Source organism: Rhinolophus sinicus, chromosome 2 (genome assembly GCF_057876585.1).
Source record: "Rhinolophus sinicus isolate RSI-liver-muscle chromosome 2, RSI-T2T, whole genome shotgun sequence".
In the NCBI taxonomy this organism is placed as follows: domain Eukaryota; kingdom Metazoa; phylum Chordata; class Mammalia; order Chiroptera; family Rhinolophidae; genus Rhinolophus; species Rhinolophus sinicus.
Genome location: NC_142502.1, coordinates 6221138 through 6241654, shown reverse-complemented (window position 1 = coordinate 6241654; position 20517 = coordinate 6221138). Strand labels below are relative to the sequence as shown.

The 20517-nt window shown below is 46.4% G+C and overlaps 1 protein-coding gene and 1 long non-coding RNA gene across 3 annotated transcripts in view; one reads left to right on the top strand and one right to left on the bottom strand.

Moving 5' to 3' along the window:
- The window catches only part of PRKN (parkin RBR E3 ubiquitin protein ligase), a 1116534-nt gene that overhangs the window by 45803 nt on the left and 1050214 nt on the right, over nt 1-20517 (bottom strand). The gene's annotated exons all lie outside the window — the stretch shown is intronic.
- Nucleotides 1627-15007, top strand: LOC141571732 (uncharacterized). Its single transcript, XR_012496812.2, has 3 exons — nt 1627-2962; nt 8442-8574; nt 14141-15007. It is a non-coding gene; the product is annotated as an uncharacterized LOC141571732 (long non-coding RNA).

Genomic DNA, 20517 nt, shown 5'->3' with positions numbered 1-20517 from the left:
AGTTCTTTTGCAGCTCAGTATATACAAACCTTTTTAATGCTTAAATCACTGTGACTTGATAGGGACCTCTTACTCTGTTCTTTTGATCTGTGACTTAAGTCACACTTTGTAATGTTGGGAACAGCAGCATTTTGAGTGCAGTACCTTAGAGATCACAGCAAAGTGGCTTCTTAATATTAGCTCAAAGGAAATGTTTTTTTGAGGGTAGTGGCGATAAAGCAACTTTCAGTAGGCGATTCCCAAACTCCTTTATCCCCCAGCAATTTCCATTCCACTCAAGGAAAATGGATTCTCATCACATTCAGGGACGAGCCACGTTGACATTTAAGTGCAGCTTGCTTTTGTCAATCTGTGCTCCACACTGAGCCATGCTCAAAGCTATCAGCGGCATCTGGAATTTGCAAATCTGTAATCATTTTTCAGACAGCGAATTATGATGCCAGCACAATTACGACATGCCTGAAGCACGTGGAAATGCAGCTAGAGCGCAGGAAGGAGGTTGGGTGCTGGTGCTTCAGGTAAGGACAACACTTCCTACTGCGTCGGGGATGTCATGGTGTGGGCCGAGCAAGACTGAGGTTCATTTGATATTTTTGATAAAATGGAACTTTGGAGGAATTTAAATTTAAAATTGATTTAATGTAAATTATATTCATATAAAATCCTCTATAATGAGTACGCTATGTCTGTCATCAAAATTTCTTTCTATTTTTATAAATATAGCTTCACAATGTTTTATACTAGGGAGAGTCAAACTCAAACCAAAACTATGACAATTTCTAAGAAATATACTAATGGTAATTATTAGTGAATCATAAATATAGAAATGCACTAACTTGATGAACAGCAAATAATACTGCTTATCATTTGGCAAAGGTGAAAAGAGGAGAGGATAAGGGAAGTGGACCAGCCCCACTCTGCTGGCAGGAGAGACCCCGCAGCGTATAGTTGTTTTCTGGGAGGTGACTTCACTGTACCGGATGGCTTAATTCTAAGATGACATTCATTGTAGAAAGCACCTTCAATTTAGTATCAACTTGACAAAAGAAAAAAAGAAAAAAACACTGCCATTGTCAACATCCTCATTGATTTAAAACATTATCCTGATTTCAGACATGTTAAAATATATAAAAATATGCTTCTTAGACCTGAGGAAATGCTTGTAGGCAAAGCTTTAAAAACATGCTTTGACCCTCGAACTTCCTCCTCTAGGATTTTTTTTTTTTCTTAAAAATACATCAGGAGTGCAGCAAAAAAAATTAGGCCACAGGAAAATTGTCACCATTCTGTAAGACACATATTTAAATAAATCACGGCACATTCTCACAAATGGATGTCAAGTCACCATTAAACATGGCACCAGAGAATTGCAAAGATGTTTGTGACATATTGTTAAGGGGAGAAAACTGCTAACATAGCGCATGGACACAAACCCATTTCTGTTAAAAAATATGTGTGTGTGTTTGTGTGTGTGTGTGTGAGTGTGTGTAATATACCCAGAAAGCTCTACAGCAATGAGTCAAAAATCCTGCCTCCAGCTACGTGGGATAATGGCTGCTGTCTTTTGTTTCCTGTTAGTTTTCTTACAATTTTCTGACATTATTAATGATGAGCGTGCATTGCTTTTGTAACAATGAAGACCCTTCTAGGTTTTATTTAACGCAGACACTTTGGCTGAATCCATAGCCTGGGGTCTCTCCTGGGGCTGACGAGACGTATGCCCTCCACTGGCCAGAAGGCTCAGCAAAGCAGTGTGGATGCACATTTAATACAGACGGGACCAGAGGAAGAAGGCAAAGTCGGGGGATGCTTTTGGCAGAAACGACTACAGGATTATTTTTTGTAGCCATACAGCATCATTCGAGTCATCCGTGGGTGTTAGAAAGAATCCAGAGGTATAATTCACAACGATGTTGCTTTCCGTCACTTTGTTAACATAAAATATTAGACAATGGCGAAAGAAACCAAATCCAAAAGGGAATGGCCTTGCCCATTTCCACACTGTCCCCACAGTAGGTCACACGCGTATGGCAGGTCTGCGGGTGCGGGACTGGGAAGTCAGTTTTCTAAGCACTGTGGTTATGTGGTTGAGACTACCCTTCAATACTATTGGCATTCTGGACAGAAAGAGAAACTCTCTCAGGCTCTCAGACCATTATGTGTTCTCCAATGTGCCAGGTTATAATGGCCCTACGGCTCCCAGAGGGAAACCTTCACGAATAAATCACCAATGGCACATGACAATGTGATGAGCTGCCGGTCATGAATATGCTCACGTGGGACGGACCTGGTCTTTTTTGGGGGGGTCCCTTTCCAAAGGCACAGGCAGTGACTTTCGTACTGAGAGCACTTCTCAGTTCAAAGAAACCTCGTGTGCTTGCTGGATATTTTTAGATTGCCAGAAGGTTCAGTGGAATCACAAAAGGCTGTCACTATAAAAATGAAAGGAAGCCCCAACCTTGCTGTGGTGTTCTGCAATCAACGACAATCCGTGGGATAAGAGCTTAAACCCTATTTGAGATCACGTGTTGCAAAGCCGGTTCTCTTTCACAGTCTGATCCCCCTTATCCTACAAGCTTCAGGATCAGCTTAAAGAAACCCACGCTCTCCACGGCCGTGTCCCTCTTTTTCATTACCAAGGTGCTTGCAGCTCCCTTGGATCAATAGAACTGTATGTATCTATATAAATCTGAGTAGCAGATCCATTCTCATAAAGTTTACCCTGTCTTGCTTTTTCAGCTCAGAAGCAGAACTGAAAAATATTTCAGGGAGTATTTGAAACAGGAAGATTAAATTCTGTCTTATGTGTATCATGAATAAAAAGGCTAAGCTGGCCAGCAATGTTCTTTTTGGTTCCTGTGCCAGGATGACGAAGATCGAGGTGTAGCGGCTGGGCACGCTGTGGAGCTGCTGCGTCAGCAGCTTGGTGTGTCCAGTGCACTGCCCTTGGAGAGGTGGACAGGTCAGTTCCAGCACTTGGGGGTCGGGCAGGGACCGGTGGGGGGCAAGCAGCCTGGGTCAAGCATGTGGGCTGGGAATCTGACAGTGAGTGCGAGTGTGTGACAGTGGGTGGTGAATGTGAGTGTGAGTGTGAGTGTGAGTGTGTGTGTGAGTGACTGGGTGGGTATGGGTGTGAGTATGTGTGTGGGAGTGTAAGCCTGTGGGAGTGAGTATGAGTGTGTGGGTGAACGTGTGAGAACACGAGTGAGTGTGAGATGCATGTGAGTGGGTGGGTATGTGTGTGAGTACGAGTGTGCGAGTTGGTGAGTGTGAGTGTCTCACATGGGTGCAGTGTGTGCACGTGCACGGAGGCACAGCAGCCCCAAGTGTTTGTGTAAGTAGCACAGGCCAAAGAGCAGTGGGTAGCCCTTGAACTCAATAGAACAGGTGGCTCGCTGTGTCCCCTCTGGTGTGTGTCTGGGAGTGGTGGCTGGTGCTGCTTCTGCTCTAAGCCCCACTTTCACCGACTGCATTCAGGTTTTTGTTCACTTCCTGGCCTGGAGCAGGCACACACCACCCTGTAGCTATGAGCAGCTGCACATGGCCTTTCAGTGAGACTGGGGTCCCCTGGACCAACTGTGAGTGTCTGCCTGAGGCCCTGCTCCTGTGCTCTGAGGAGCCCTGGGTCCCCGCCGGCCAGCTCGGCAGCTAGCGAGAGGGGAAGAGCAAGCAATTTCCTACTCTCTGGCTCTCCTCAGGGCCGTACAGATGGAGATGAGGAAGCAGATGGAGCTGGGGAAGTACCACTGTACAGGAGGGCGGGGGAAGCGCGAGGAGACTTGGTGAGTAATTGGGAGGGACTGGAGGACGTGCCGTTGGAAACACACCACCTATTCTCATGACGGGTCTGGATGTCAGTAGCACCACATAAAGAACATAAATCGAGGAACTAACAAAATGTTTAATCCTCAGAAAGATTTGAGATTCCTTAAAACAGAACAAAAGAAAAAAAGCAACTTATCACCCACACATAGGTACTGGGATGACGGCCTGACGGGGTTTACAAATCTGGTGTCTGAGAGGTGGGGCCCTTTCGTCTGAGACCACTTCCTTGCTTTTTGAAAGAGAGCAGTGTGCACATACTCTCTCCCCTTAGCTGACCTTATTGTGAGGGTACAATACTGTAGGCGACGACATAAGCCATTGCAGCTTTTCCAGGACACATTTAAGCTCCAGTTTCATTGTGAGGCAAGATTTATTTCCTCTACTTTGCTGATGAGACCCCAGAGACCCTCTTTCAGAGTCTGGGTACCATGGTGACAGACATGACTGGAGGGGCAACACAGGGCTGCCTGTGAAAGCTTAGCATGGCATAAGCTTGTGGCCTGGGAACACGTCCTTCCTTCCTTCCTTCCTTCCTTCCTTCCTTCCTTCCTTCCTTCCTTCCTTCTTTCTTTCCTTCCTTCCTTCCTTCCTTCCATCCATCCACCTGTCCATCCATCCATCCATCCATCCATCCATCCACCCACCCACCTATCCATCCATCTATCCATCCATCCATCCATCCATCCATCCATCCATCCATCCATCCACCCACCCACCTATCCATCCATCCATCCATCCATCCATCCATCCATCCATCCATCCATCCATCCATCCATCCACCCACCCACCCACCCATCTATCCATCCATCCATCCATCCATCCATCCATCCATCCATCCACCCACCCATCCACCCACCCACCCACCTGTCCATCCATCCATCCATCCATCCATCCATCCATCCATCCATCCATCCATCCATCCATCCATCCATCCACCTATCCATCCATCCATCCATCCACCTATCCATCCATCTATCCATCCATCCATCCATCCATCCATCCATCCATCCATCCATCCATCCACCCACCCACCCACCCACCTGTCCATCCATCCATCCATCCATCCATCCATCCATCCATCCATCCATCCACCCACCCACCCGTCCACCCACCCACCCACCTGTCCATCCATCCATCCATCCATCCATCCATCCATCCATCCACCCACCCACCTCTATCCATCCATCTATCCATCCATCCATCCATCCATCCATCCACCCACCCACCCACCCACCCACCCACCTGTCCATCCATCCATCCATCCATCCATCCATCCATCCATCCATCCATACACCCACCCACCCACCCACCCACCTGTCCATCCATCCATCCATCCATCCATCTATCCATCCATCCATCCATCCATCCACCTATCCATCCATCCATCCATCCATCCATCCATCCATCCATCCATCCATCCATCCATCCATCCATCCAACACATTCATACTGAGCATCAACCATGCGTCTATTTCTGTGATTTGTACTGGAGATAGAACGGTGGTCAAAGACATGCACTATATCTGCCCCCATTCAACTTCCTGTCTGCTGGACTAGAATATCTCAGGATTAAGCTTTCTCAGGCCGCTGTGGAGGCTGTGTTACTTTCTCAAGCACCTAAATCACATAGGAGACCAGGTACTGAGGACACCTGAGGAGAGGACGAACGTGTCTTAGGCCAGCTCTGCCCTTCATTGTCAGAAGCCTGTTTTGCCTCCTGGATGGTGGCCTCCAAAGTGTGATCTGGAAAGTCCATGCAAGACTCCCCATCACATGCGCACTCCTGCCCCACTGCCAGGGCCCTGCCCTCTGTCCTTTCCTTTTTCTCTGCCCGAGTCTTCTTCCACTAGAAAAAAGTCCATTTAAAATTCATTAGTCCTCCCTTATCTGCAGGGATATATTCCAAGACCCCCAGTGGACGCCAGAAACTGGATAGCACTGAACCGTATATGTGCTGTATGTTTTTCCTACACACACACGCCTATGATAAAGTATAATTTATAAATTAGGCCCGGGAAGAGATTAACAACAATAACTAATAACAAGTAGGACAGTTATAATAACACACTGTAGTAACAGTTAGGTGAATGGCTTAGGGGCCATTATTGAGCCAAATCAGGGTGACTGGAACACAAGGGTGACTTGACTCCACAGTCGATGTGATAACTGAGGTGTCGACTAAGTGACAAACGGGGTCTTAGACCACGTGACGCTGGACAAAAGGTGCTCACCTCTGGGTGGGGCGGAGCCGAACAGCCTGAGACTCCTCACACCACTCAGAACACCTTGCGATGCAAAGCTTATGAATTGTTCATTTCTGGAATTTTCAACTTAATAGTTTTGAACCATGGTTGACTGTGAGTAACTGAAACCACAGAGAGCAAAATCACAGACAAGGGGAGATGACTGCATATATTATAGAAGAAGGAATGGCGGTTTTAGCAATTCATCAGTGTATCAACATAGGTTAACTGAATGAATTCAGAAGGCCCAGGGATGTGGCCCGGTGGGGACAGACCCCGAGGTGGGACATGCAGTGAGAGCTGGGCGAGAAGGCCAGGGGCTGTGACACCCTAGGGCAAAGGAAGCCCGCAGTAGAATGTGCCGTGCGGGTCTCAGGGCCACCTGCAGCCTGGCCATCCACCAACGGGCAGGGGCTTTCCATTCATGGCCTTCCTACTAGTCAGGCTGAGAAGGGAGGCGCGTGGGCATTCCTGGGACAAGGATAATGCCAGACGAATGAGTTGTGGAATCACCCCAGCTCCAAGCAAGTCAATTCAAGAATGTGCCTTTAATTACGAGGCAAGGCTCCCTGAGAGGGAGGGCGTTAGCAGCATGAAGGCAGACAGGGTGGGCCTCACCTAGTCCCCTTCCCTTTCCTCTCTCTCTCCTGTTGTCTGGGGGAGGGAACTGAGGAGGCAGAGGTAGGAAACAAAGACAAAGACTCTCTAAGGGGAAGGGGAGGGTGGGCGATGACAAGGAAAGGGGACATCGAATCCTTCACAGCGTTTTCCAAGACGAGGTGGGGAGGACAGTGAAGGAAGGGGATTGCTGGAAATTAAAATTCCCCTTCACTCTCTTTGCTCCAAATGCCCCTGGGGCACAAACAGTTACCTTGGCTTCTAAATGTCTACAAATGGGGGTCGGGGGAGGCCCAACACCAAGTTCTGGGTCTCTGTGTGCAATTAGCAAAGCAGGGCCTTTCCAGCACTGGGTTCCATGTGTCATAGCTGCACATGACGGGTGTGGATGCCCAGCCTGCTGTGCTCAGGGTCTGGTTGTGGACGGAAGCAGTTAGTCCTTTCACCTCCACCTTAGTACTGCTCGCCCCTGATTCTGCTGGAATGAACTGGCGTCTTGTTCAAGTAGGTGCACTGCCCCAGACAGTCCCGAGTGGTCCCCACAGCTTCTGCTCCAACACCCTGATATGCAAAACAGCGCTCTGAATCGCTCCCCAATCTCCTATTTGAAGCAAATAACTGAGTGTGAAAATCTTACTTAGAAGTCTAGCTATGCAGTTATTAACTCTGGCTTTTTGGCTAAGACTTGTTTTGAAAAACAGAAAAAGTCAGGTAATTGGGTTTTATTCTTCTGTGAAATGGTGTTCTCCTCAGTACTTCAGATCTGCTTTACGTAGTGTGAACACAGTTGTTTATTTTATACCCAGTGAGGTCATCTTTTCCTGATGAAGTACAAGGCTCAAACAGCAGGAAAGGCACGTGACTGCCTCCCTGCGCCCCCCCCGCCCCCCCTCCCCAGCAGTCTCTGTAGAGGATGGCGGGGGAGGCCCAGGGCCTGGGGAGAGCCTTGCCAGAGACCACATTATGCTTGGCCTGTAAATTAATGGGTTTCCGTCTTAAATACCAACTCCTACCATTCACAGAAAATTAAACTCATTTTGAAAAGGAGCTAGGCCCATGAACAATTTACTTTCTTCTCCCCAAACGGAGTTGGCAGCTCCTCAGAGGGCAAGATGCAGAACCCGCTGCCACTCTACAGAGCCAGGTGCCTGCATCACCATCCACGTCACCTGTTTCTTACATGACGGCAGGCGTGGCCTGACGTACTGTGAGTACATCATTCACATGGCTCAGTGACAAGGCCGAGGTCTGAGGTCCAAAGGGACAGGCAGCTCGTGTCAGCACTTGGGAAGAGCTTTACGAACTCACTCAATAAAAAAACGCCCAAAAGGACACGAAAAAGGAGTGATCACATGAGTCAGGCCTACTCGGTGCCAGGAAAATCTTCCTGAATCCTCACAGTAACCGTTCCGGACGCAAGCGTACCCAGTTTTTCCTTTAACACATTTCCTAGATGTGGGCAACTGAGACTCAGAGGTTATGGAGTTTTTGGAGACCATATAGGTAGTAGGTACATGATTTAGCTTCGACTCAAATCCAGGTTTGCATGGCTCCACAGTAACGACGATGACGATACTAATGTTTACTGAGCAGCTACTACGCTGCAAGCGCTGTGCTGAGCCCTTTACCTGAATGAACGGAGGGAACCCTCAGGTGAGCCCTGGCCCTGCGATTCTCTCCAGCAGCAGATCAGCGACCTCAGCACCCTGGCGGGTTTAAACTTTCCTGCTCTCTCACCCCTCATTTAATCCTTCAGGAAATGCTGCTGCCCCTTGGATCTACGCCACACCACGTCCTGTCCCGGCGACTGCACCACCAGTCCGGCGTCTCCCAGAGACCACCTGCCCCTGCACAGCTGGACCGGACGGCTGCTGGAGCAGCACTTTCAGGTTCCGCCACTTTTGCTCACACCCTCCTGTGACGCCTCATTTCTCTCAGTGAAAGCGAGGTGTCCCTCCCACCCCCATTTTCTTTCTCCCCATTGCCTACTTGGGCCCACTGCTACTGTGCTCTTCTAGAACATGCCATGGGCTCCGGACCAGGTGTTGCTCCCTGGGCGGCCTTCCTCACCTCCTGGGTCTCTGCTCACATCGCACCTTCTCAGGTTCGTTCCCTCTGACCTCCCTGCTTTACGCTGCAACCTGCCTTCCCCGTCACACCACCCCAGGCACCGCTGGCCCCTTCTCCCTCCTCCTCCATTTCTCTTTCTGTGGTGATCATTGTGCTCTAATAGGTGCCGACAAACCATGCTAGAACATTCTATTGGCGCACAGCCACGCCCATCCATTTGGCCACGGTCACACTGCAGCCAGCGGCTGACTGGTGCCACACTGACCAATGGCCTTCAAAGCCTCCACTGTTGGCTCCCTCGCCCTCTACAGAAAGAGTTAGCTAACTCTTAACACCTGGATCACATAATTATTATTCCCCTGGTAGAATGTAAACTCATGAGGGAAGCGGTCTTTGTTTCTTTCGATCATGGATGTATCCCGAATCCCCAGATCACAGGTGGCACCCGATAGAGATTTATCAAGTCAGTGTGTGGAGGAGGCCCGAGCCGCTAAACACTCACCCAGGGTCGCTCTCGTGACTGGCCAGTCAGCGCCAACGCCCCCTGACCGCAGTGGGGAACCACGTGGAGTAAGTCCTGTCCTCCCTCCCTACCCCACCTGCTGCTGCCTCCTTGGAGACAAGCTTCCTTGTCAGCTTTTAACAGCTGGATAGAACAGCTATGTACTGCCTCTCAGCCCTGAATCTCATCAATACAAGCAAGGAAGAATGCCCTGTGCCTCTGACCAGAAGACAGACCAAGGCTTCTGCACAAGTGCTGGTGACTTGAACTCCCCGCAGCCTGACAAGAAAACACCAAGGTGCCACAAGGTCTGGACGAGGGCTTGAATTTGGATTTTTTTTTTTTAATGTTGTGGTTGCCACTATCATACCCTGACACTGCTCTGGAGGTTGTCACTGTCACCCCCACCCTCCCATCCCACCTGTCTGGGGGCCTTCCTTCTTTGAAGATGTCCTGACCTAGGTGTCCAGCGGGAGGCCCTGGAGAGAGGTCAGGACGCGGTGTGGTGCTGGAAGCCATCTCTACAGGGGAAGTGGCTAAGGCTTCGGGACGAGTGCTCCAAGATAGACAAGGAGCAAGGCTGAGGAAAGAACGAGGGGAGATGGAGTCAGCAGGCTGTGCGAGGGATGGCAAGGCTCACTCACTTTGAGCCTGGACAGCAGACAGCCCACGGCTCCCTTTCCAGACGCTGGTCTGGTGTGAGGCTAGAACGGTCCTGGGTATCCACCACGTTTAGGTGACTGGTTCCCGAAGGCGTGTAAAAGTCATCCAATGACTTTGTGACTATACTTCACTGATTTCATCTGACTTAAGTGTGTAAGTTACCTCTCCACACGACTCTGAGAATGAGATCTGTGTCTTACAAGGAGGAAAGGGCACGGGAACTCATTTGTTCTGGGTGACACCGCTATTGTTTCCTGTAATCATCTTAATGATCCTGCAAGCCAGGCACTTTCACAGATGAGACTCAGGCTAAACAACTTTTCACAAGCTGTTGGAGATCTGGGCTGGCAACCACCCCTCCCTGCTGCCCCACTGGGTGCTAAGCTCAGGATACACACTGGGTGTGAATGACAGCTTTTGTAAATCAACAACGCCCAGCAGTTCCCTAAGTACAAGACCCCAGGCACGTCTGTGCCAGGAATAGAGACGGATCTACTTGCCACCAAAACCCAGTCCTAGGCTGCTTTCCACCTGGGGTCAGTGACACTGGAACCACAGGATTTGGACCCAGGAGGGTCTGAGTCCCGGGGCCATGCTTTTTCTACCCCACAGGTTCTGTGGCACCCAGCATGATGTCACAGCGTGACTCTCCTGGACCAGCTGTTATCCTCTCCAGACTTGCTTATTCTGAAGAAAACTAGGATAGGCTGCAGGTTTCACCGATAATGTTGACAATGCCATTTGAAAAGGCATCATTGCATATCAGTAAACATATTTAGGCAACAATGTTACAGAAAGGGGAAATTGACTTTAGAAATATTAATATGTAATGAGCTAGACAAATAGTGTTTGGAGCAGTCTCTGCCAATCTGTTTAACCAACGTGGAGAAGAAAAACAGGTGACTCAAGCCAAACATTTTTACTTGGCACTTGAACTAATCACTTGGATCAGCTCTGACAAGCTCATTTTTATGGGAAAAAACACAACAATTTTGGAAGAGAAAAGAGCAATTTTCATACCAGAAAGTGAATTTGTCTATGTTCATGTATCTGCCTCTACATAGTTTGACTTCTGCTTTTAAACTCCGCTGTTGGCTCTTTGCTCCCTAAAATCAAAACACTCGGCATTATTTTGGGGATCCTACACCAAGTGAGAATGGTAGCTTTTCTTAGGGAGTAAATATTACCATCCTCAACCAGTAGGTGTCACTGTTTATTTGTCAGAAGGCAACCGAAAGCCAAGGCGATTGCCTGGGCTAAAATAACAAGCATGTTTTCTGGAAATAAAATAACCAGTAAGGACTAGGAAAGGATTATTTTCTTTCACAGGTGTCTCCAAATCAAAGCTGAAGTGTGAACAACAGTTCACTCTTTCCCTGGCCTCCCATGTAGTATTTGTTTCTAGAACTTTAGCACCACTGTAAGAATTCCTTCTGCACCATGTGTGGACCTTGGCGCTCTCTGCCTGACCCTGTAAACATTTAGTGGTTGATTTTGCTTATAAACGACATTGGCATTTCCAGGTACAGGCAGTGGAGTTTTCTAGTCTTTCAGCATAAATTGGAAAATGATACCTACGGCTGCCTCCATAGAAACACCCCCCAAATTCACAAATGAAACATTAAAGAAACTCTAAAAATATGTTAACTGCAAACACATCATTTACATCAAGGATACAGAATTACGTATTCACATACTAACTGTTCAATAAATAAATATATACGTAATGAAAATAACAATGGTGATCCTTTACCGAGCATAATGCACTGGGCAGATTGTTACATGCTTTGCATACATACCTCACTTAGTCCCCCTCTCAAATGCCCATTTTACACACGAGGAAACAGAGGCCTAAAGGAGACACTGATGTCTCCTGCCCCAGTGGTGGGAAGTGAGTGACACAGGACAGACCAGATGATTTTTGACCGCAGAACCCAAAGTCCTAACCACCACACAGATGACCTCTCCTCTGACTTTTGTAAGAAAAAGTATTTGATTCTGTTTGTGACAGAAAGAGTAAACTGCTAAGTGGACTCAAGTTCCAGCTCTGGCTCCCCCACTCAGCCTGCAGTGGTGCCAGCCATGTGCTCAATGGCTGCTTCTACCATCACATGCAGGGGGGCGGGGGCTGCTGTGGGGGTCAGGGTCCTGCGTTCCCAGCACAGCGCCTGGCAGGTACAGGCTCAAAACCCGACTTTTAAAATCAAACAGATAAATCGCCATGAGCGTGCAGCCAGCACCCTGTCCTCACTGTGCGGTGGGGAACAGGGGGTCCATCTTCAGCAGTTTCCGAAGGTGCTGGGATCGGCCCCCACCACTGACAACAGGGAGCCTTTAGGGACACTTCCACCCTTTGCTGGGAATGAACCCCTGTGAGCCCAGATCCGGGACTCCTCAGCCTCGACTTCCAGACTTCTAAAGCCTGCGATTCCCTGCTTTTCCATTTTCTCCTGTGTTGGGCCAGACCGCAGGCGTTGGTTTGCCTCAGTTTCCCTGTCTGCAGACTAGTCAATATGAGTGCCCTCATCGTACAGAGTGCTGGTGAGGAGAAACCAATGTAGACTCTGCTCAGACAAAGCAGGCGGCGATCAAGTAATCATACCAGTATAGTTACCAGCTTCTCTGAAGATAAGACACATGAGTTTGCCAGCGTCGCTATGAAAGGAACCACGTGGAAGGCAGCAGCTGATGGCAAAGCACCACCAAAACAAACAAAAAACAACTGAGAAAGCAAATACAAAACTCAATTCCAGGAAAGTTAACTTTATGCCCATCCCCTCGCTTTCTTTGACTAACACCTGTATCTTCTGCAAATGCTTTGTGTTTACACTCCAATTTGTTGCTTCTTTACTATTTTCCCTTTCTCTATATTGAAAGAATTATGGAAAAGGAAGACATTTAAGAAAGAGAAGAAAGAAAGAGAAAGAAGGAAGAAGGGGGAGAGAGGGCGAAGAAAGGGGAGGGAGGGAGGGAGGGAGGGAGGGAGGGAGGGAGGGAGGGAGGGAGAGAGAGAGAGAGAGAGAGAGAGAGAGAGAGAGAGAGAGAGAGAGAGAGAGAGAAAAGAAAAAGGAAAAAGGATGAGAAGGTCCAGGAGGTAGATGCCTTACATTTGTAAAACTGCTTCTAGGCCGGCAGTTTCTAGATGAGAAGCCGTGCACTGGCCTTGCATCTGTGATGTCCATAAATGAGCAGGGCCCACGGCAGTGGCCGCGACGCCCACGACAGCCCTCTTCCTGTGCAGCAGACATCAACTGCCACATCACTCAAGCATGTGGAGCAAACCGTGCGCCCAGCTGGGCACGCATTCAGACATTTTATTTGTGGCTTTTAGGACGCACTTATATTTCCTATAAATCCACTCACGTCTCATCTCGTATTAAGTGAGGGATGCACGGACCGCGGGAGGCCTTGATCCGTCAGCAGCAGTGGCGCTCTCAGAACGGACCTGACAACAGCGATGGGTTTGCGGATACCAGCATCTTTAATTTACGACTCCCTTGCGTGGGTTTGCTTTGTCGTCCTCATCTGAGAAAATGTGGCTCCTAAATGAACAGTGGGAAATCAGAGTCCATTTTTCTCGTCTAGTGTCTGTAGGTTGTCATCAGGCCCCTCCTTTGCTTTCCATGTTCAGGGTGTCAGGGTAACACTTGATAGACTCAGCTTACGTGTGAATATTGGCAGGTGAGGACTGCCATTCAGCTATGGGCTGTAACCATCTGCATCCAGTTTGGGAAACCTCGCATGTTTATTCATGCACGAACACCTATTTGAATGGGGGATGGTCTGTGTTTGCTGGGCTTTGGAATGTGGACAAAGTACATCTTACAATTCCTGATTTGGGGCCAATGACAAGCAGGACACTTACAGATAGATTCTCTGTCAATCCCAGTCTGGGATTCATAAAGTTTGCTGGTCTCAGTGTCAAGCTGCCTCTTTAGAGAAGCCTCTCTGAGCCCTCCTGCTAGAGCAGGCCCCTCCCATGTCCCCACTACCCACCAGTCTTTCACTGCACCCTCATTATTCCCGCAGGGGATGTCATCTGTCGCCACCATTGGTCTGTAAGAGGGCAGGGACTCTGTTTGGGTTTCATTATTGGGTATCTATTGACTAGGAAAGTACTCGGCACACAGGTAGTGCTGAATGAATATCAGTTGAATGAATGAACAAAATTTGTGTTAAGTTTCTGTTATTTATTTTATTTTATTTTTATTTTTTTTCAGTCTACAGACTAGATATGCACAAGCCAGAGATGGTCACTGAGAAATCCTGAAGATGGTGTGCAGACGGGAGGACCGTATGGAGGACCGACCAGGACGCCACTAATTTCCCCTAGAGAGTAATTATAGCCCGAAGACCACATCCTGTAACAAATGGGGAGTGGAGGACTTGGAGGGGATGCAGACCTATCCACCCAGAACAACCAGAGTATCGGAGGAATGAAAGGATCTAGGAATGAACTGTACGGACTCGCGAGTAGCTGGGAGGGCCTGGGTGATACGAAGGTGCCCACACCTTGATTTTGGAGACAATTGCGAAGAGCTGGGAAGAATGTCTTTGCTAAAAATGCTCTGGGAAGTTGGACTGCCTTGTGGGAGGAGATTGCGGGAGTTTCTTCGTCTAGAAGTATTTAAGGAAGTAGCAGTAAATTCCCAGCTTAATCACAGGCAGGCATTGAGTAAGGGATGCCTCAGGGTTGCTTCCAGTTCTGTGAATCTTTGGGGAAACTAACAGCTATTGAGCACCTATCTGCTGAGGTAGGCATTTCTCTCTCTTTCTGACACACACACACACACACACACACACACACACACACACACTTTAACAGAGGAGGAAACTGCAAATTGCATTCCTGAGCCGTTAATGTGGTTACGTTTACCTTGCTAGTAAGGGGCAGTGCTGGGATTCAAACAGGCTGGTTTGATCAGAGCCCAAAGTCCTTCCACTGAATCGTGTTGGCAAGTACAGGGTGGACTGTACCCATTACCCGTGGTTCTGTGATCCACGGCCTTGCTTCCTCTACACCAAAACATGGCCTCTGAAGCGTTACCACTGCCTGTATTATTAATAAAACCCTACATGAAAGTTCACGAGATTGGTTAGTCCCTTCTACCACAACTGGTCACAGAGTCTCAGTGGCTTATTTAAAAGGCCTTGGGACCAGTGTCAGGGAGAGACGGCTTAGGTCCATGGTTCCCTATGTAACCAAGGCTGGTCTCATTTGCCCTCACCTCTCGAGGTCAGACCGCACAGAGTGATTCAGTCCACTCGCTTTTCATTTTTGATCAGGGCTGGTGGCCACAGCTACCCCACTGCGAGACACGGCAAAGGGGATCCCTCCCAGTGACGTGCCTTCTGATGGAGGCCAAATGGCAACTGCATTTAGGACAAACAAGTTCAAAAAGAACTATGAGGAGACTAATTTGTCTAAATACTCATGATTTCCTGCTCTGTAAAACATAATCTAGATAGAGCCACAGCCAGGCCATTAGTACCCCCCAGTCACATGGTGCCTATGTCCCCCAGGGGGTGAGCTTAGTGGTCTGTCCCACCATCCTGCTGAAGACGAGTCCCTGGTGTCAGATCCAGAAGTGGGTATGAATGACAGTAATATGTTCCCAAGTTGGATAAGGGGTAATAAGGAGGGGTGACAGCTACCGTGTTTCCCCGAAAATAAGACCCAGCCAGACCATCGGCTCTAATGTGCCTTTTGGAGCAAAAATTAATATAAGACCCAGTCTTATTTTACTATAATATAAGACTGGATCTATAATTAATATAACATAATATAATATAATATAATATAATATAATATAATATAATATAATATAATAATAAAACATAATAATATAATATAAAATATAATACCTGATTTTATATAATATAAGACGGGGTCTTATATTAATTTTTGCTCCAAAAGATGCATTAGAGCTGATGGTCTGGCTAGGTCTTATTTTCGGGGAAACACGGTGTCCCAGGTCATGGCTGGTCTGAATACAAAACTGTAGGAGCATAAAAATAACGTGAGGTAAGAGAGAAAAGTTACAAATGAACCAAAAAGAGAAAGAGGAGAAAAAGGAGACTAGTAAAAAGGGAGGACACGAAAATGTTCACTGTTTCTGCTTATCCAAGGTGGGGTGCTCAAATACTTCAGTCATTATAATATTATGTCGTATTACGAGTCCCTACACACTATGTTACTACAGTGCTTTATATGAATGGTCGTGCTTGAGCAACCCTGTGAGGTAACTGGGAGGTACCATTATCATCCTGCTTTCAGATGAGGAACCTGAGGCACACAGAAGTGAATCACTTACCCAACGTCACCAGTGTATAGAAGATGCAGCTGGGATTAGAACTCAGACAGGACTGACTCAATAATTTTTTTTATTTCTTTGAGTTACTGAAAAAGCCACTGAATTTATTAGGAAATACCATAAGTCTACCTCTTGTCTGTGTTGCTAAAAATTAGCAATTATTACATGAAATCTGATATGTGAAAGTAAAATATAATTTCAAGATGCTTTGAGATATAGAATAAGATTATCTATCTATCTATCTATCTATCTATCTATCTATCTATCTATCTATCTTCTATCAATTATCTATATCCACCAATTCCAACGAGGCGGTGCTAGTTCCTGGGGTCCCCGTCACCTCTTAGCTAATTGGGAGTTAGAGCCCAAACGCTGGGAGCAGGAAGCTTCTCTGCCAGATGACTCTTCTCGTCAATGTCATCCATCGCCAACCCAGAACCCAGACAGCATGCTGAAAAGGATGCCCCAGGTGGGGTTCTAACTCTAGCTGGCGTGTCAGTGAGCCCTCGGGCCTCTGATTCCTCATCTCCTAAATCAGAGGTCTGTACCAGAGGGTTTCTAGGGTCCCTTCCGGCTGTGACTCTGACTCCATGAAATGCAGCTGGGTGACACCATGACAATGACATCAACAGATTCCAAGCAGTCATGGCCTCAGATGCCTGAGCAGCCTGCCCCTGGGTCCCCCATAGGCACCCAGGAGCCTCACTGTGTCAAAAGCAGCCCCCGGGGCCTCTGACACGAGTGACCTTGGAACCCTAGGGCATGGTGAGTGATATTCCAAGGGTTCCCAGGTGTGGATGAGTTTAAGGGGAACCATTCCTGAACCTCCATTTCCATCAGTGCTAGATCCTGGCCTCATGCAGAGTTTCCTTTTCTACATTCCCTTTAAAAAACAGCCCTTCCTCTACTTTACAAAAGCAAGGCTCACCCTTCACTTGCCACAGTCTCATACTGGGTGAGAACATATCCCAGGCACCAAACAAGGGACAATTCTAAAATCTATTTGGAGGGAGCTTCCTTCAGGGAACCCTCAGACAGGAAACACCACCTTAGGACTGGAGGTGCCTCCCCGTCTTAGAGATGGGGCCATTAAGCGTGAGTCAGGGGGAGACAATACGGGAAGTTTGCTCCTTATTAGGATGCTCTAAAATCAGATCCATTGCAGGACATGGCAGTGGGAATCCTAGGCACTGTCACTCAGTTTTGTTTAATGGCTTAACCTCTTCTTTCTCCTCACTATTGTCAGTAAACGCACTGCTCTTGGGGGAGAGTCTGAGTGCAAACAAAGAGAAAATGGCTAAGAAACACTGAATGCTGAAATGGCCTTCCCACTCCCCACGCATTTAACGTAAGCAGTTATGAGTGGCCAATTCCAACCCTCGTCCCCAGGGCTCAGCATTAGGTGGAAAGAAAGACATTTTCAACAGCTGAAGCAGCTCATTCTTTTAAACGTAACCTACATATTTCCAGGGACTATCCCATTTTCTCCATTTAGAAGTGGATCAAATCTGCAGATAAAATTTTTACATAGTTCCTTTTAGGTTTAGTGTGCACTGCTTACCATCATATTTTAAATCACATAATGAAATATTTATTCCAAGTACAGTCAACACTATTCCTATTTCATATTATAAAGTATTTATTATTTCCACCTCCTATTAACAAAAATTAAAATTACATGCTGGCTGCTGAATCAGAAATATGTGTGTGTGTGTATGTATATATATGTATGTGTGTATATACACACACATACATATATGCCTTTCACTGTCTTTAAATATGTAGCAAGTTTGATCATTAACGAAGTCATTTGTGAATTATTGCACATGACTTAGTTATTCACAGATGCCAAAACCAGAGGGCTTTTAATACACGCACACGTAGGCATATCCAAGGATTCTGGGCCTTCATTGCTTCATAAACAACATACTCAGCTACATATAATATTCCTTTATTACAAATTAAGTACAAGAACAGATAGATTTATTCTAGTTTTCTAAACATTAGGAAATGGTTAAATGAAGAGAGCCTATATCACGTTGATCCTGACAGATTTTCCTAACCCATTTGTGAGGTGGATGTCTATGTTTTAGTGACATTGACAACGTTCTTTGGAATTCATATTCACATGTGTATTTACGTTAGAAAATAAATCCACTCGGTGTGATTTCACCGATTGGCTTGATGACAAAGACTGAGTTTGCTAAATACTTTTATCAAAAGATATTTTATAGGCAAAGGTGTGTTGAAAATAACAATATTTAGAGTTTCTCAATCCTTTTTGAATATATTAAAGTAAACAAAGAGTTTCTAAATATACAAAATAAATGTATAATCAATAGTCACTAGTTAGATCTTCATAGAGCCTTTTTGGTTTATTTCCCAGAAACTGAAAAAATGAATTACAATGCTGACTGGGTAATAAATCCTTTTGTTTCTAATTCTTTGCTTCCAAAAATGTTAGAAATTAAATATAGCTTTTGATGATAGACCACTATGTGATTTTTTGGGCACATAGCTGCAAATGGTTTTTTAAAAATGGAATGACATTGCTAAGAAAAAGACTTCTCTTATAATCTACTTATATAAACAAAGTTCTTTGGTGCTTGTCTTAATAAAAATTAAAGACAGCAAAAAAGTTCATGTGGAACCCTCTCTCATCCTAGCAGCCAGTAAGTAATATCCATGCCCAGCCGCTCACTAAGCTGTGCTACCATTAACCTGTTACTACCTGTTTGATACGTAGTCATCAAAATTTGTAATGTAGTTTTGTTATTTTCATTAATTATATAATACCAGTCATTTTAATAACCCAATCAGGAAAAATAGTAACTCTTAGAACCTCATGTCTCTTAATAAATTAAAAAAATTAAAAACTTTGTACATATATTTTTTAGCAGAGATACCAACTCGGTGATTGATAAAAGATTTTCAAACATAAAACATTTGGCATCACGGATTGAAGGGAGTGGAACAGAAACACCACGGCACAGATTCCTCATGGTGAAGAAGAGCTTATTCACCTATCTAGAAAATGAGGGACATGGATATCAAATCCACATAGTGTGTGGGTTACACGTGAGTCATTTAAAAGAGTGCTATTTCGCTTCTTGGAAAAAAAAATGTCAGTGTTCAAGTATTTATAATATTTCAGAAATTTCACCTTTTGAAAACATTTATACCTAGGAAAAATTTTATAGAATCAATTAAAAAACTTGTGAGGAGGTACATAGTTTTCAAAATTTTGGATGGGGGAACAGAGGGAAACCAATTTGAGACCACCCCTTTGCATCGCGCTGTTAGTAAGCGTTCTCTTCACTTGCTATTTTGCTCAAGAGCTTGGGCTCGTCTGCTATTCCAGCTCAGCACTGCCATCAGTCATAGGGAAAAGCTGACTCACCTACAAGTTTACCTGAATTTTCCTGTGTGCTCTTTTCCCTCTGCTGCAATCCCGGGCTATGACCTGCTGTGCAGAGGCTGGGGACTGGCCCTTGCCTGCCACTTGCTAATGAAGCCCTTGCTTTTTGGCTCCTCACTTTCGGCTCCCCACTTTCTTCTGGTTGTCTGAACCTCCCGAGCTGCAGGAACTGGACCCCATATCCCTGAAGGCAGCACCCTTCTGGGGCTGGGTGAGCTCCGACACACAACTGTAACATGTTCTAGAATCAACACACAGTGGGGGCTTTTTACCACCCAGGCAGCCGCTGAGCAAGTCATTTCTTCCCCTTCACTTTAGTGTTCTCATCTGTAAAGTGAGGTTTTACACAACCCTTTTAGCCGGTCTCTTGAGGGTTACAGCTGATTTAGGGAGATGGCTCTTCAAAAACTGGAACGCACTATTACACATGAAATATCTCAGCTGCTCTTAAATTGTTTGGCATGCTGAAGTAAATTCAGTAGCATTTTCTTTCTGTTACAGATGCAACTTTAAATATAAACAAAACGAGACAAAACAAAAAGAAGACAAATCTGGTGCATGCCCCACCGAGGGTAACACAGGACGCCTGCTCCTGGGTAGAGGACAGAGCGGGTGGAAGGAACACCAGCAAGAAGCAGCATGTTCAGCTCTGATTTGCCAAAAGCCCTCATCTGTCCAGCATGTTCTCTCTCTCCCTCTCTCATGCTCGTGACAAAGAAATATAACCTTTGGCCAACTGCATTTTTGTTCTACTGGTAACTAGGTTAATGTGACCTGACAGGGCTGGATGAGACAGCGCAGGAGAAATGATACCTGTACTTTTGTGCAGCTCAATATAAAAAAAGGTAAACTGGTTTGCCAGAAA